Source organism: Triticum urartu, chromosome 1A (genome assembly GCF_056163025.1).
Source record: "Triticum urartu cultivar PI428250 chromosome 1A, HENAU_Tu73, whole genome shotgun sequence".
In the NCBI taxonomy this organism is placed as follows: Eukaryota; Viridiplantae; Streptophyta; class Magnoliopsida; order Poales; family Poaceae; genus Triticum; species Triticum urartu.
In genome coordinates this window covers 587,466,140-587,481,401 of record NC_141873.1, presented here as the reverse complement: position 1 = coordinate 587,481,401, position 15,262 = coordinate 587,466,140, and positions in this window count along the sequence as shown.

Here is a 15,262-nt window from a genome sequence, read left to right as displayed (position 1 = left end):
AGCCTACATCATCAACAACTCGATCATCACCACCTCCGAGGAAAGAGACATAATCACATGGGTATGGGCACTCCCCTTGGCAACTGCCAAGCTTGGGGGAGGTGCCCCGGTATCGTGTCACCATCACACTCCTATCTTTACTGTTTTTCTTGGTTCAATCCTTTTGGTAATGTCTTGATCTAGTAGAATAAAGTTTTAGTATGATCTAGTTTTGAGTTATGCTTTATGATCCTTCTATGTAATCGAGCCCGTGAGCTATATATAATAAAGATTAGTTTTGAGTCGAGGGCTTGGTTATCTTGCTATAATGTTGAGGGAATAAAATAAAGATAAAAATAAATAAAGAGATCATATGGGTCTTATGGAGAGTAATGACTTCACATATAAAGAGTATGATGAATAAAAGTTGTTGAGAGTTGACAAACATAGTTTTGGTCAACGTTGCAATTAATAGGAAGTAATAAAGAAAGAGAGGTTCACATATAAATACACTATCTTGGACATCTTTTATGATTGTGAGCACTCATTAAAATATGACATGCTAAAAGTTGATGTTGGACAAGGGAGACAACGTAATGGGTTATGATTTCTTATATCCAAAATAAAGTATATTGTCATGGATCATCCAACATGTTGGGCTTTCCTTTCCCCTCATGCTAGCCAAATTCTTTGCACCAAGTAGAGATACTACTTGTGCTTTCGAATATCCTTAAACCTGGTTTTGCCATGAGAGTCCACCATATCTACCTATGGATTGAGTAAGATCTTTCAAGTAAGTTGTCACTGTTGCATGCAATAAAAATTGCTCTCTAAATATGTATGATTTATTAGTGTGGAGAAAATAAGCTTTATACAATCTTGTGATATGGGAGCAATAAAAGCGACGGACTGCATAATAAAGGTCTGTATCACAAGTGGCAATATAAAGTGGCGTTCTTTCGCATTAAGATTTTGTTCATCCAACTATAAAAGAACATGACAACCTCTGCGTCCCTCTGCAAAGGGCCTATCTTTTATTTTTGTCTTATGCCTTATGCAAGAGTCATGGTGATCTTCACCTTTCCTTTTTACACTTTATCCTTTGGCAAGCACATTGTGTTGGAAAGATCCTGATATATATCCAATTGGATAGTTATCATGAACTATTATTGTTGACATTACCCTTGAGGTAAAAGGTTGGGAGGCAACACTATAAGCCCCTATCTTTCTCTGTGTCTGATTAAAACTCCATACCCATAAGTATTGCGTGAGTGTTAGCAATTGTGAAAGACTAAATGATAGTTGAGTATGTGGACTTGCTGAAAAGCTCTTATATTGACTCTTTCCGATGTTATGATAAATTGCAATTGCTTCAATGACCGAGATCATAGTTTGTTAGTTTTTAATGAAGTTTCTGATTCATACTTTACATTGTGAATAGATTGTTACTTTAGCATAAGAAATCATATGACAATATATACACCCTTATCTCTAAACATATATATATATACATACATACATACATATATATATGTTGTTATAAGAATGATCATGATGCCCTCATGTCTGAATTTTATTTTATCGACATCCTTATCTCTAAACATGTGGACATACTTTTCGATATCGGCTTCCGCTTGAGGACAAGCGAGGTCTAAACTTGGGGGAGTTGATACGTCCATTTTGCATCATGATTTTATATCGATATTTATTGCATTATGGGTTGTTATTACACATTATGTCACAATACTTATGCTTATTCTCTCTTGTTTTAAAAGGTTTACACGAAGAGGGAGAATGCCAGCAGCTGGAATTCTAGGCTGGAAAAGGAGCAAATATTAGAGACCAATTCTGCACAACTCCAAAAGTCCTGAAACTTCACGGAGGCACGTTTTGGAATATATAAAAAACATTGGGCGAAGAAAGAACCAGAGGGGGACCACCCACCATCCACGAGGGTGGGGGCGCCCTACCCCCCTAGGCGCGCCCCCTGCCTCGTGGGCCCCCTGGCAGGCCTCTGGTGCCCATCTTTGGCTATATGAATTCTTTAGCCCTGGAAAAAAATCAGAAGGAAGCTTTCGGGATGAAGCGCCGCCGTCTCGAGGCGGAACCTTGGTAGAACCAATCTAGGGCTCCGACGGAGCTGTTCTGCCGGGGAAACATCCCTCCGGGAGGGGGCAATCCTCACCATCGTCATCACCATCGATCCTCTCATCGGGAGGGGGTCAATCTCCATCAACATCTTCACCAGCACCATCTCCTCTCAAACCCTAGTTCATCTCTTGTATCCAATCTTTGTCTCAAAACCTCAGATTGGTACCTGTGGGTTGCTAGTAGTGTTGATTACTCCTTGTAGTTGATGCTAGTTGGTTTATTTGGTGGAAGATCGTATGCTCAGATCCTTTATGCATATTAATACCCCTCTGATTATGAACATGAATATGATTTGTGAGTAGTTACGTTTGTTCCTGAGGACATGGGAGAAGTCTTGCTATAAGTAGTCACGTGAATTTGGTATTCATTCGATATTTTGATGAGATGTATGTTGTCTTTCCTCTACTGGTGTTATGTGAACGTCGACTACATGACACTTCACCATTATTTGGGCCTAGAGGAAGGCATTGGGAAGTAATAAGTAGATGATGGGTTGCTAGAGTGACAGAAGCTTGCTTCGTAAGGGGCCGATTTGGATCCACCTGTTTCATGCTATGGTTAGGTTTACCTTAATACTTCTTTTGTACTTGCGGATGCTTGCAATAGGGGTTAATCATAAGTGGGATGCTTGTCCAAGAAAGGGCAGCACCCAAGCACCAGTCCACCCACATATCAAATTAGCAAAGTAACGAAGGCGAATCATATGAGCATGATGAAAACTAGCTTGACGGTAATTCCCATGTGTCCACGGGGGCATTTTCCTTTATATAATAGTTTGTCCAGGCTTGTCCTTTGCTACAAAAAGGATTGGGCCACCTTGCTGCACCTTGTTTACTTTTGTTACTTGTTACCCGTTACAAATTACCTTATCACAAAACTATCTGTTACCGATAATTTCAGTGCTTGCAGAGAATACCTTACTGAAAACCGCTTTTCATTTCCTTCTGCTCCTCGTTGGGTTCGACACTCTTACTTATCGAAAGGTCTACGATAGATCCCTATACTTGTGGGTCATCAGGCACACTCACTAGGGGCAGGCTGAGTGCAGCCACTAGGTGTAGTCCCTAAGGCTACCGCCGACTGGATGTAGTTGGTGGTAGTCTTAGAGTGTCTGACATCTTTGCCCTGGGGCCACTTGTTTTTTTACATATCTCATGAACACGAGTCACTTTCCAGTGGGGGCATGCTGAGTGCATCCACTGGGTGGAGTCCCCGAGACTACTGTCGATTGCGGGCAATCGATTGTAGTCATTCGAACTGTTTCTGTCATGTGGCACTCGGAGTGCTTGACCATACTCACTGACCGAGGGGGGTTCTGATGAGATGAGGGATAGGATCTTCTTCATTGCTGACTTGGTGTCCATCGAATGATAGTAGATCAGGGTTTCGTTGTCCTTGATCTGCTTCATTGTTGACTCGGTGTTTAGCCGAATGATAGTAGATCAGGGTGTTGTTCTCCTCGATCTTCTTCATTACTGACCCGGTGTTCTGCCGAATGATAGTAGATCAGGGTGTTGTTGTCCTTAATCTTCTTCATTGCCGACTCGATGTTCAGTCGAATGATAGTAGATCAGAGTGTTGTTGTCCTCGATCTTCTTCATAACTGACTGATACGTCTCCAACGTATCTATAATTTTTTATTGTTCCATGCTATTATATATTCTGTTTTGGATGTTTAATGGGCTTTATTATACACTTTTATATTATTTCTGGGACTAACGTATTAACCCAAGGCCCAGTGCAAATTGCTGTTTTTTTGCCTATTTCAGTGTTTCGCAGAAAAGGAATATCAAACTGAGTCCAAACGGAATGAAACCTTCGGGAGAGTTATTTTTGGAACAAACGTGATCCAGAGGACTTGGAGTGGACGTCAAGAAATCAATGAGGAGGCCACGAGGCAGGGAGGCCCGCCTGCCCCCCTGGGCGCGCCCCCACCCTCGTGGGCCGCTTGTGGCTCCCCCGACCTACTTCTTCCTCCTATATATACTTACGTACCCCGAAACCAACCAGGAGCACCACGAAACCCTATTTCCATCGTGGCAACCTTCTGTACCCGTGAGATCCCATCTTGGGGCCTTTTCTGGTGCTCCACCGGAGGGGGCAGTGATCACGGAGGGCTTCTACATCAACACCATAGCCTCTTCAATCATGTGTGAGTAGTTTACCTCAGACCTTTGGGTCCATAGTTATTAGCTAGATGGCTTCTTCTCTCTCTTTGAATCTCAATACAAAGTTCTCCTCAATCTTCTTGGAGATATATTCGATGTAACTCTTTTTGCGGTGTGTTTGTCGAGATCCGATGAATTGTGGATTTATGTTCAAGATTATCTATGAACAATATTTGAATCTCCTCTGAAATCATTTATGTATGATTGGTTATCTTTGCAAGTCTCTTCAAATTATCAGTTTGGTTTGGCCTACTAGATTGATCTTTCTTGCAATGGGAGAAGTGCTTAGCTTTGGGTTCAATCATGCGGTGCTCGATCCCAGTGACAGAAGGGGAAACGACACATATTGTATTGTTGCCATCGAGGATAAAAAGATGGGGTTTATAGTATATTGCTTGAGTTTATCCCTCTACATCATGTCATCTTGCCTAATGCGTTACTCTGTTCTTATGAACTTAATACTCTAGATGCATGCTGAATAGCGGTCGATGTGTGGAGTAATAGTAGTGGATGCAGGCATGAGTCGGTCTACTTGTTGCGGACGTGATGCCTATATACATGATTATGCCTAGATATTCTCATAACTATGCTCAATTCTATCAATTGCTCGACAGTAATTTGTTCACCCACCATAATACTTATGCTATCTTGAGAGAAGCCACTAGTGAAACCTATGGCCCCCGGGTCTATTCTCCATCATATAAGTTTAAAATCTATTTTACTTTGTAATCTTTACTTTTAATCTTTATCATAAAAATACCAAAAATATTATCTTATCATCTCTATCAGATCTCACTTTTGCAAATGGTCATGAAGGGATTGACAACCCCTTTATCGCGTTGGTTGCAAGGTTCTTATTTGTTTGTGTAGGTACGAGGGGATCGCGCGTGTTCTCCTACTGGATTGATACCTTGGTTCTCAAAAACTTAGGGAGATACTTATGCTACTTTGCTGCATCACCCTTTCCTCTTCAAGGGAAAAACAACGCATGCTCAAGAGGTAGCACTGACTCAGAAGTCAGTCGAATGGTTTCGGACTTAAAGTAATTGATGTTGATTTTATCCATGTGTGGTGAACCGTGTGAGGAAGATTGAGTTGCAGGTTTGAGATGGTGCTTGCAATTGAAACCATGAGCTAGATTTTTTTAAAACCAAAACAAATGGCTAGTTCGTTAGACTACTCTTCCTATAAAATCCAGTGGTTCTCAAGGCACATCATCTAAATTTCATTTCCGATGGCCGCTTCACTCGATGTACATCCATCCATGATTTTTTGCTCAGATATATTTTCATTATATAAATTCTTCCTGCAAATGATTGTACATTGTATTCCTGCTCGTGTTTGCTAACACACAAATTGGGTTTCACCAATCAAATCAGAAGGAGCAGTAAACATTTTCATCTTGTTAAATAAAATACATGCTACATAAATTCATCTTGGTAAGACAGACAGAGCAAAGCAGAGGTGATCAGTAAATTCATCTAGTTGTTATTATTGCTTTATCATCTGGTAACGATCATTAAATCAATGCCTACAATGTTTGCATTTATGGACAACCCAAAATAAAAAGGAAATCGGGTTCCAACTACACTGATTACATATAAAAATCAATAATGAATTGACTAGTGATGGTGATGAAGAAATGCAATCCATGCACAAAGACAACGGTGATGATCCATGGAAAAAGGCGACGCTCAAATATTAGAATGGTGGCATCATGCGCTAAACAAGCACGCTCCATCTCACCAACACGCGGGCCTATAAAAACATATTTTAAGTCAAGTAACAAAATTCTCAACAGCAAACAGTAAGCTTCATACTAATTTAACCAAGCAATGTGCACACCCTATGTTCAAAATGTCATAATAGGTAGAGTTTCAAAGTCTGTTTATAGCACAAAAACTCAATGCCGATTTTTCATACCAAGACAAAACCAGTTAGTTTTCAACCATTTTTTATCTCATGATATTTGTAAACTCAACCCTTCAAATTTTGAAGCTTCAGATACATCTAAGAAGTACCAAAACAGAATTACATCCATCCTGGGTACATGGCATATAGCATTTAAGGCCAAAAGCCAACGACTACCTCACCAATTTGACCAAAAAAGGGCAAAAACTTCTGAACAGAAATTGGCTAACCATACGCACCTCCTTTTTATTATCTACGTTTACATGGTCAATATTATCATAAATGCATATACAAATATGATACATAGAGAATTTTCAATTAACTCAAGGTAAATGAGATAAACATATTATGGACCCTGATGAAATACAATTACATATATTTTTGTACTAAACTTTTATATTCTTCTATACATATTATTTCGTTAGGCTACAACCTAAAAGAGTACGATGTTATGCCCTTAGTTGGAATATTTAATCACACAACAATATTGCTAATTGTTAATTATTGTATTCCTTGTCATACGATTGTAACATACATCAGTAAAAAAGTATGCTAAATTAAGTTATGTATCTTAGCAAAAGTTCATTTTGATGATTGAATAAACTATATAGTGTATACAAATTGCATGGGTGTGTGAACCTATCTTTATTTTAACATCTTTAAATATCATGATAGACCTCCTAAAGCATATTGTATAAAAAACTTAAAAGTGCTTTCTAGTGTATTATTAGGTAAGTATATTTGAAGAAAATATAGAGTATAAACTGAGTAGTTGGCAACTGAATCTTGGAAATTAAGCTCGGTCATAAATTGACAATATGTGTGTAGTCTTTACTTGATACTTCATACTAATGTAGCATCACTTATAATAATTGAAAGCGCGGGTTTAGTCCAGAATGGGAGATTTTTAGAAATTCGTCAAAATCTGATGAATTTGACAAAGATCGGAGTGAAGAATTAGAAACAGGGGTGAAACTAAATCATTATCGAGAATTAAAACATGCATACAAGATAGATGCAGGTGAAGAACATACAATCATACAGGGACCAAGCCCTAACATATTGACTCGATTACATGACAAATTTCATCCATCCACATCTACCTCTAGCATGCCTACAATGGAATTACTCACTCTTGGTGGTGAGCACCATGAGGTTGTCGATGAAGAGGGGTTGTTAATGACGACGACGACGAATCCCCTCCCCGAAGCCCGAGACGGACTCCAGATCAGCCCTCCCGATGAAGAACATGACGTGGCAGTGCTTCGTATTGTAAAACGCGATAATTCCTTCTCTCTGATTTTTTTCTTGGGAAGACGGCACTTATGGACTTGGAGGTAGGGCAAACGGGGACCAGTGGGACCCACAAGCTCAGATGGTGCGCCCCAGGGTGGGCGCCCCCTGATCTTCTGGTTCACATGTGCCCCGTCCCTCCAGTAAGTTCTTGCGCCAATATTTTTTTATTAATTCCAAAATAATTCTCCGTAACGATTTTCCAATTCTGAGAAATCTTAATTCTCCACAAAAACACCAAAGTAGTTCTGCTAAAAAGAGTGCCAGCTTGGGTTAGTTCATGCAAATTAGAGTCCAAAACAAGGGCAAAAGTGTTGTGAAAAGTTGATATGTTAAGGGGGATGGTCTTCAAGAACTCATCGTCATTGAAGAGGAAGAAGACGATGAAGACTTTGAGACCATTCTTCGCATGATTTTCAATGATGATATTTGGCGGCCTAGGAGAGGATCGCAGTTTGGCCGCATAAAAATCAACTGTACTAGTGTGGAGGGCCATGCCAAGATCATAACAGACTACTTAATTTCATCCAAATCCAACCTATCCGAATAAGTATTTTCGCCGGCGCTTTTGGGTGCACACAAGTCTTTTTCTAACCATTGCAAAAGCCGTTGAGAAGTATGATGACTGGTTCAAGCTTCGAAGAAATCCACACAGAGAGATAAGTGCAAGTCTTCTGATGAAGTGCATTGCTGTTATTTGAGTCTTGGCATATGGGCGTTCGGTCGATGCAATTGACGACGATGTTAGCATTGGTGAAGACACAATCTTGGAGGCCGTTCGAAGGTTCACTAAAGCAGTGATTGATGTTTTTGGACCGGAGTACTTGAGAGCACCCAACGAGGAAGACACCCAGAGGCTCATGACAGAGAGTAAAACAAGAGGATGGTCAAGGATGCTTGGATAACTTGACTGTATGCACAAGACATGAAAGAATTATCAGTACAAAGGCCCCTGCATCAAAATAACGATCATTCTTGAGGTAGTTGCAATGAAGGATATTTGCATATGGCATTCATTCTTTGGTTTGCCTGGCTCTAGCAATGACTTGAATGTGCTATCAAGATCGCCACTGTTTTCTAGGCTTATTACAGGAATGCTCCTACTTGCAACTATTCGATCAATGGACACAACTACTCGATGGGTTGCTACCTTGCTTATAGCACTATCCCCCATGGGCCACATTAGTCAAACAATTCCATGTCCAAAAGGTAACAAAAATTTCAATTTTCCCAATGTCAAGAAGCAACTGGGAAGATGTAGAGAGAGCTTTTGGTGTGCTTCAAAAGTGCTTTGCAATTGTTTGTAGCCCTGTCAAGTACTGGATGTCCAAGGTTCTATGGCAGATCCTGACATGTTGCATCGTATTGCATAACATGATCATTGAAGATGAGAAAGATATGCTTACATCACCAAGGGGACTCTTGTTGAGCCAGACTATGTTCCAAATAGGATGTAGGCATTCCTTGAAGGGCGTTGTAGGATTGAGAACCAACAAGTTCATACTCAGCTCCAAGAACATCTTATTGAGCATCACTTGCAAATTCATAGTAGTTCGTAGTTGTGCTTTTACATGTTATTTGTTACATTCAAACCATCCGGCGTGTTTAAGTTTGAACAATTCAATTTGTAATCTATATTCGTGATTTTCTTGAACATTCATATTTTATGTGTAATTTCTATGTGTGTGCTAATATGTAGTTGCAATGTAAATTAGAATTGCATAATAAGTAAAAAAACAAAAATCTACTCTGTTATATTTAGGGGGTCAGCTAGGTCCGGCCAAGCTATGTGTGCTAATATGCACCGGAAGCTGCTAGGTCGGGGAGCTTTACTTGGCCACATCCTCCTATGAAATAGAGCGTTGACTAGAGTTGGCCACATTGCTCTAATGTCTTGTCATCATCATTGATGACATCATCATCCATGGTTGCACCCCTTGTCATTTCCATGACATTGAGACCCTTGGTCGGCCCTGACTCGTGGCCTGCGCAGGGCTGGTCCCAAACGCAGAGAGATTGTGTTGAATGAGGGTGGTCGGGCTTGAGGTGGAGCAGTAGGGTTAGTCCGAACATGGGCATGGGAGGACGCGAGGCTAGGGCGATGGTGGAGAGGGAGGGTGCGGATGGAGCTGAGTCCGAGAGGCGAAGGAGCGGGCGGGGTGGTACCGATAGGAGGTTGGTCCTCGTCGTTCTCGTCTGCACCGCGGATCAGCGGCGGCGCAGAGAGAACAGTGGAAGGAAGTGTTGGGGAACGTAGTAATTTCAAAGAAATTCCTACGCACACGCAAGATCATGGTGATGCATAGCAACGAGAGGGGAGAGTATGATCTACGTACCCTTGTAGATCGCAACGGAAGCGTTGACACAACGTAGAGGAAGTAGTCATACGTCTTCCCGATCCGACCGATCCAAGCACCGTTACTCCGGCACCTCCGAGTTCTTAGCACACGTACAGCTCGATGACGCTCCCCGGGCTCCGATCCAGCAAAGCTTTGGGGATGAGTTCCGTCAGCACGACGGCGTGGTGACGATGATGATGTTCTACCGGCGCAGGGCTTCGCCTAAGCACTACAACGATATGACCGAGGTGGAATATGGTGGAGGGGGCACCGCACACGGCTAAGTAACGATCACGAAGATCAACTTGTGTGTTCTAGGGTGCCCCCTGCCTCCGTATATAAAGGATCCAAGGGGGGTGCGGCCGGCCTAGAGGAGGCGCGCAGGAGGAGTCCTACTCCTACCGGGAGTAGGACTCCTCTCCCTTTCCTTGTCCAAGTAGGAGAGAGGGGAGGAGAGGAGGAAAAGGGGGGGCGCCGCCCCTCCCTCCTTGTCCAATTCAGACTAGGGGGAGAGGGGGCGCGCGGCCTGCCCTGGCAGCCCCTTCCTCTTCTCCACTTTAGGCCCATGAGGCCCATTAACCCCCCGGGGGGTTCCGGTAACCCCTCGGTTCTCCGGTTTTATCCGAAACTTCCCCGGAACGCTTCCGGTGTCCGAATATAGTCGTCCAATATATCAATCTTTATGTCTCGACCATTTCGAGACTCCTCGTCATGTCCGTGATCACATCCGGGACTCCGAACTAACTTCGGTACATCAAAATGCATAAACTCATAATAACTGTCATCGTAACGTTAAGCGTGCGGACCCTACGGTTCGAGAACAATGTAGACATGACTGAGACAAATCTCCGGTCAATAACCAATAGCGGGACCTGGATGCCCATATTGGCTCCTACATATTGTATGAAGATCTCTATCGGTCAGACCGCATAACAACATACGTTGTTCCCTTTGTCATCGGTATGTTACTTGCCCGAGATTCGATCGTCGGTATCCAATACCTAGCTCAATCTCGTTACCGACAAGTCTCTTTACTCGTTTCGTAATACATCATCTCACAACTAACATATTAGTTATAATGCTTGCAAGGCTTATGTGATGTGCATTACCGAGAGGGCCCAGAGATACCTCTCCGACAATCAGAGTGACAAATCCTAATCTCGAAATACGCCAACCCAACATGTACCTTTGGAGACACCTGTAGAGCTCCTTTATAATCACCCATTTACGTTGTGACGTTTGGTAACACACAAAGTGTTCCTCCGGCAAACGGGAGTTGCATAATCTCATAGTCATAGGAACATGTATAAGTCATGAAGAAAGCAATAGCAACATACTAAACGATCGGGTGCTAAGCTAATGGAATGGGTCATGTCAATCAGATCATTCAACTAATGATGTGATCTCGTTAATCAAATGACAACTTCTTTGTCCATGGTTAGGAAACTTAACCATCTTTGATTAACGAGCTAGTCAAGTAGAGGCATACTAGTGACACTCTGTTTGTCTATGTATTCACACATGTATTATGTTTCCGGTTAATACAATTCTAGCATGAATAATAAACATTTATCATGATATAAGGAAATAAATAATAACTTTATTATTGCCTCTAGGGCATATTTCCTTCAGTCTCCCACTTGCACTAGAGTAAATAATCTAGATTACACAGTAATGATTCTAACACCCAAGGAGTCTTGGTGCTGATCATGTTTTGCTCGTGGAAGAGGCTTAGTCAACGGGTCTGCAACATTCAGATCCGTATGTATCTTGCAAATCTCTATGTCTCCCACCTGGACTAGATCCCAGATGGAATTGAAGCGTCTCTTGATGTGCTTGGTTCTCTTGTGAAATCTGGATTCCTTTGCCAAGGCAATTGCACCAGTATAGTCACAAAAGATTTTCATTGGACCCGATGCACTAGGTATGACACCTAGATCGGATATGAACTCCTTCATCCAGACTCCTTCATTTGCTGCTTCCGAAGCAGCTATGTACTCCGCTTCACATGTAGATCCCGCTACGACGCTTTGTTTAGAACTGCACCAACTCACAGCTCCACCGTTTAATGTAAACACATATCCGGTTTGCGATTTAGAATCGTCCGGATCAGTGTCAAAGCTTGCATCAACATAACCTTTTACGATGAGCTCTTTGTCACCTCCATATATGAGAAACATATCCTTAGTCCTTTTCAGGTATTTCAGGATGTTCTTGACCGCTGTCTAGTGATCCACTCCTGGATTACTTTGGTACCTCCCTGCTAGACTTATAGCAAGGCACACATCAGGTCTGGTACACAGCATTGCATACATGATAGAGCCTATGGCTGAAGCATAGGGAACATCTTTCATTTTCTCTCTATCTTCTGCAGTGGTCGGGCTTTGAGTCTTACTCAATTTCACACCTTGTAACACAGGCAAGAACCCTTTCTTTGCTTGATCATATTTTGAACTTTTTCAAAACTTTGTCAAGGTATGTGCTTTGTGAAAGTCCAATTAAGCGTCTTGATCTATCTCTATAGATCTTAATGCCTAATATGTAAGCAGCTTCACCGAGGTCTTTCATTGAAAAACTCTTATTCAAGTATCCCTTTATGCTATCCAGAAATTCTATATCATTTCCAATCAGTAATATGTCATCCACATATAATATCTGAAATGCTACAGAGCTCCCACTCACTTTCTTGTAAATACAGGCTTCTCCAAAAGTCTGTATAAAACCAAATGCTTTGATCACACTATCAAAGCGTTTATTCCAACTCCGAGAGGCTTGCACCAGTCCATAAATGGATCGCTGGAGCTTGCACACTTTGTTAGTTCCCTTTGGATCGACAAAACCTTCTGGTTGCATCATATACAACTCTTCTTCCAGAAATCCATTCAGGAATGCAGTTTTGACATCCATCTGCCAAATCTCATAATCATAAAATGCGGCAATTGCTAACATGATTCGGACAGACTTAAGCATTGCTACGGGTGAGAAGGTCTCATCGTAGTCAATCCCTTGAACTTGCCGAAAACCTTTTGCGACAAGTCGAGCTTTGTAGACAGTAATATTACCGTCAGCGTCAGCCTTCTTCTTGAAGATCCATTTATTCTCAATCGCTTGCCGATCATCGGGCAAGTCAACCAAAGTCCATACTTTGTTCTCATACATGGATCCCATCTCAGATTTCATGGCTTCTAGCCATTTTGCGGAATCTGGGCTCACCATCGCTTCTTCATAGTTCGTAGGTTCATCATGATCTAGTAGCATGACTTCCAGAACAGGATTACTGTACCACTCTGGCGCGGATCTCACTCTGGTTGATCTACGAGGTTCAGTAGTATCTTGATCTAAAGTTTCATGATCATCATCATTAGCTTCCTCACTAACTGGTGTAGGTGTCACTGAAACAGTTTTCTGTGATGAACTACTTTCCAACAAGGGAGCAGGTATAGTTACCTCGTCAAGTTCTACTTTCCTCCCACTCACTTCTTTCGAGAGAAACTCCTTCTCCAGAAAGTTTCTGAATTTAGCAACAAAAGTCTTGCCTTCGGATCTGTGATAGAAGGTGTATCCAATAGTTTCCTTTGGATATCCTATGAAGACACATTTGTCCGATTTGGGTTCGAGCTTATCAGGTTGAAGCTTTTTCACATAAGCATCGCAGCCCCAAACTTTCAGAAACGACAACTTTGGTTTCTTGCCAAACCACAGTTCATAAGGCGTCATCTCAACGGATTTTGATGGTGCCCTATTTAACGTGAATGCGGCCGTCTCTAGAGCGTATCCCCAAAATGATAGCGGTAAATCAGTAAGAGACATCATAGATCGCACCATATCTAGTAAAGTGCGATTACGATGTTCGGACACACCATTACGCTGTGGTGTTCCGGGTGGCGTGAGTTGCGAAACTATTCCACAATTTTTCAAATGTACACCGAACTCATAACTCAAATATTCTCCTCCACGATTAGATCGTAGAAACTTTATTTTCTTGTTACGATGATATTCAACTTCACTCTGAAATTCTTTGAACTTTTCAAATGTTTCAGACTTATGTTTCATTAAGTAGATATACCCATATCTGCTTAAGTCATCTGTGAAGGTGAGAAAATAACGATATCCGCCACGAGCCTCAATATTCATCGGACCACATACATCTGTATGTATGATTTCTAACAAATCTGTTGCTCTCTCCATAGTACCGGAGAACGGTGTTTTAGTCATCTTGCCCATGAGGCACGGTTCGCAAGTACCAAGTGATTCATAATCAAGTGGTTCCAAAAGTCCATCGGTATGGAGTTTCTTCATGCGCTTTACACCGATATGACCTAAACGGCAGTGCCACAAATAAGTTGCACCATCATTATCAATTCTGCATCTTTTGGCTTCAACATTATGAATATGTGTATTACTACTATCGAGATTCAATAAGAATAGACCACTCTTCAAGGGTGCATGACCATAAAAGATATTACTCATATAAATAGAACAACCATTATTCTCTGATTTAAATGAATAACCGTCTCGCATTAAACAAGATCCAGATATAATGTTCATGCTTAACGCTAGCACCAAATAACAATTATTTAGGTCTAATACTAATCCCGAAGGTAGATGTAGAGGTAGCGTGCCGACCGCGATCACATCGACTTTGGAACCGTTTCCCACGCGCATCGTCACCTCGTCCTTAGCCAATCTTCGCTTAATCCGTAGTCCCTGTTTCGAGTTGCAAATATTAGCAACAAAACCAGTATCAAATACCCAGGTGCTACTGCGAGCATTAGTAAGGTACACATCAATAACATGTATATCACATATACCTTTGTTCACCTTGCCATCCTTCTTATCCGCCAAATACTTGGGGCAGTTCCGCTTCCAGTGACCAGTCTGCTTGCAGTAGAAGCACTCAGTTTCAGGCTTAGGTCCAGACTTGGGTTTCTACTCTTGAGCAGCAACTTGCTTGCCGTTCTTCTTGAAGTTCCCCTTCTTCTTCCCTTTGCCCTTTTTCTTGAAACTAGTGGTCTTGTTGACCATCAACACTTGATGCTCCTTTTTGATTTCTACCTCTGCAGCTTTCAGCATTGCGAAGAGCTCGGGAATAGTCTTATTCATCCCTTGCATATTATAGTTCATCACGAAGCTCTTGTAGCTTGGTGGCAGTGATTGGAGAATTCTGTCAATGATGCAATCATCTGGAAGATTAACTGCCAATTGAATCAAGTGATTATTATACCCAGACATTTTGAGTATATGCTCACTGACAGAACTGTTCTCCTCCATCTTGCAGCTATAGAACTTATTGGAGACTTCATATCTCTCAATCCGGGCATTTGCTTGAAATATTAACTTCAACTCCTCGAACATCTCATATGCTCCATGACGTTCAAAACATCGTTGAAGTCCCGATTCTAAGCCGTAAAGCATGGCACA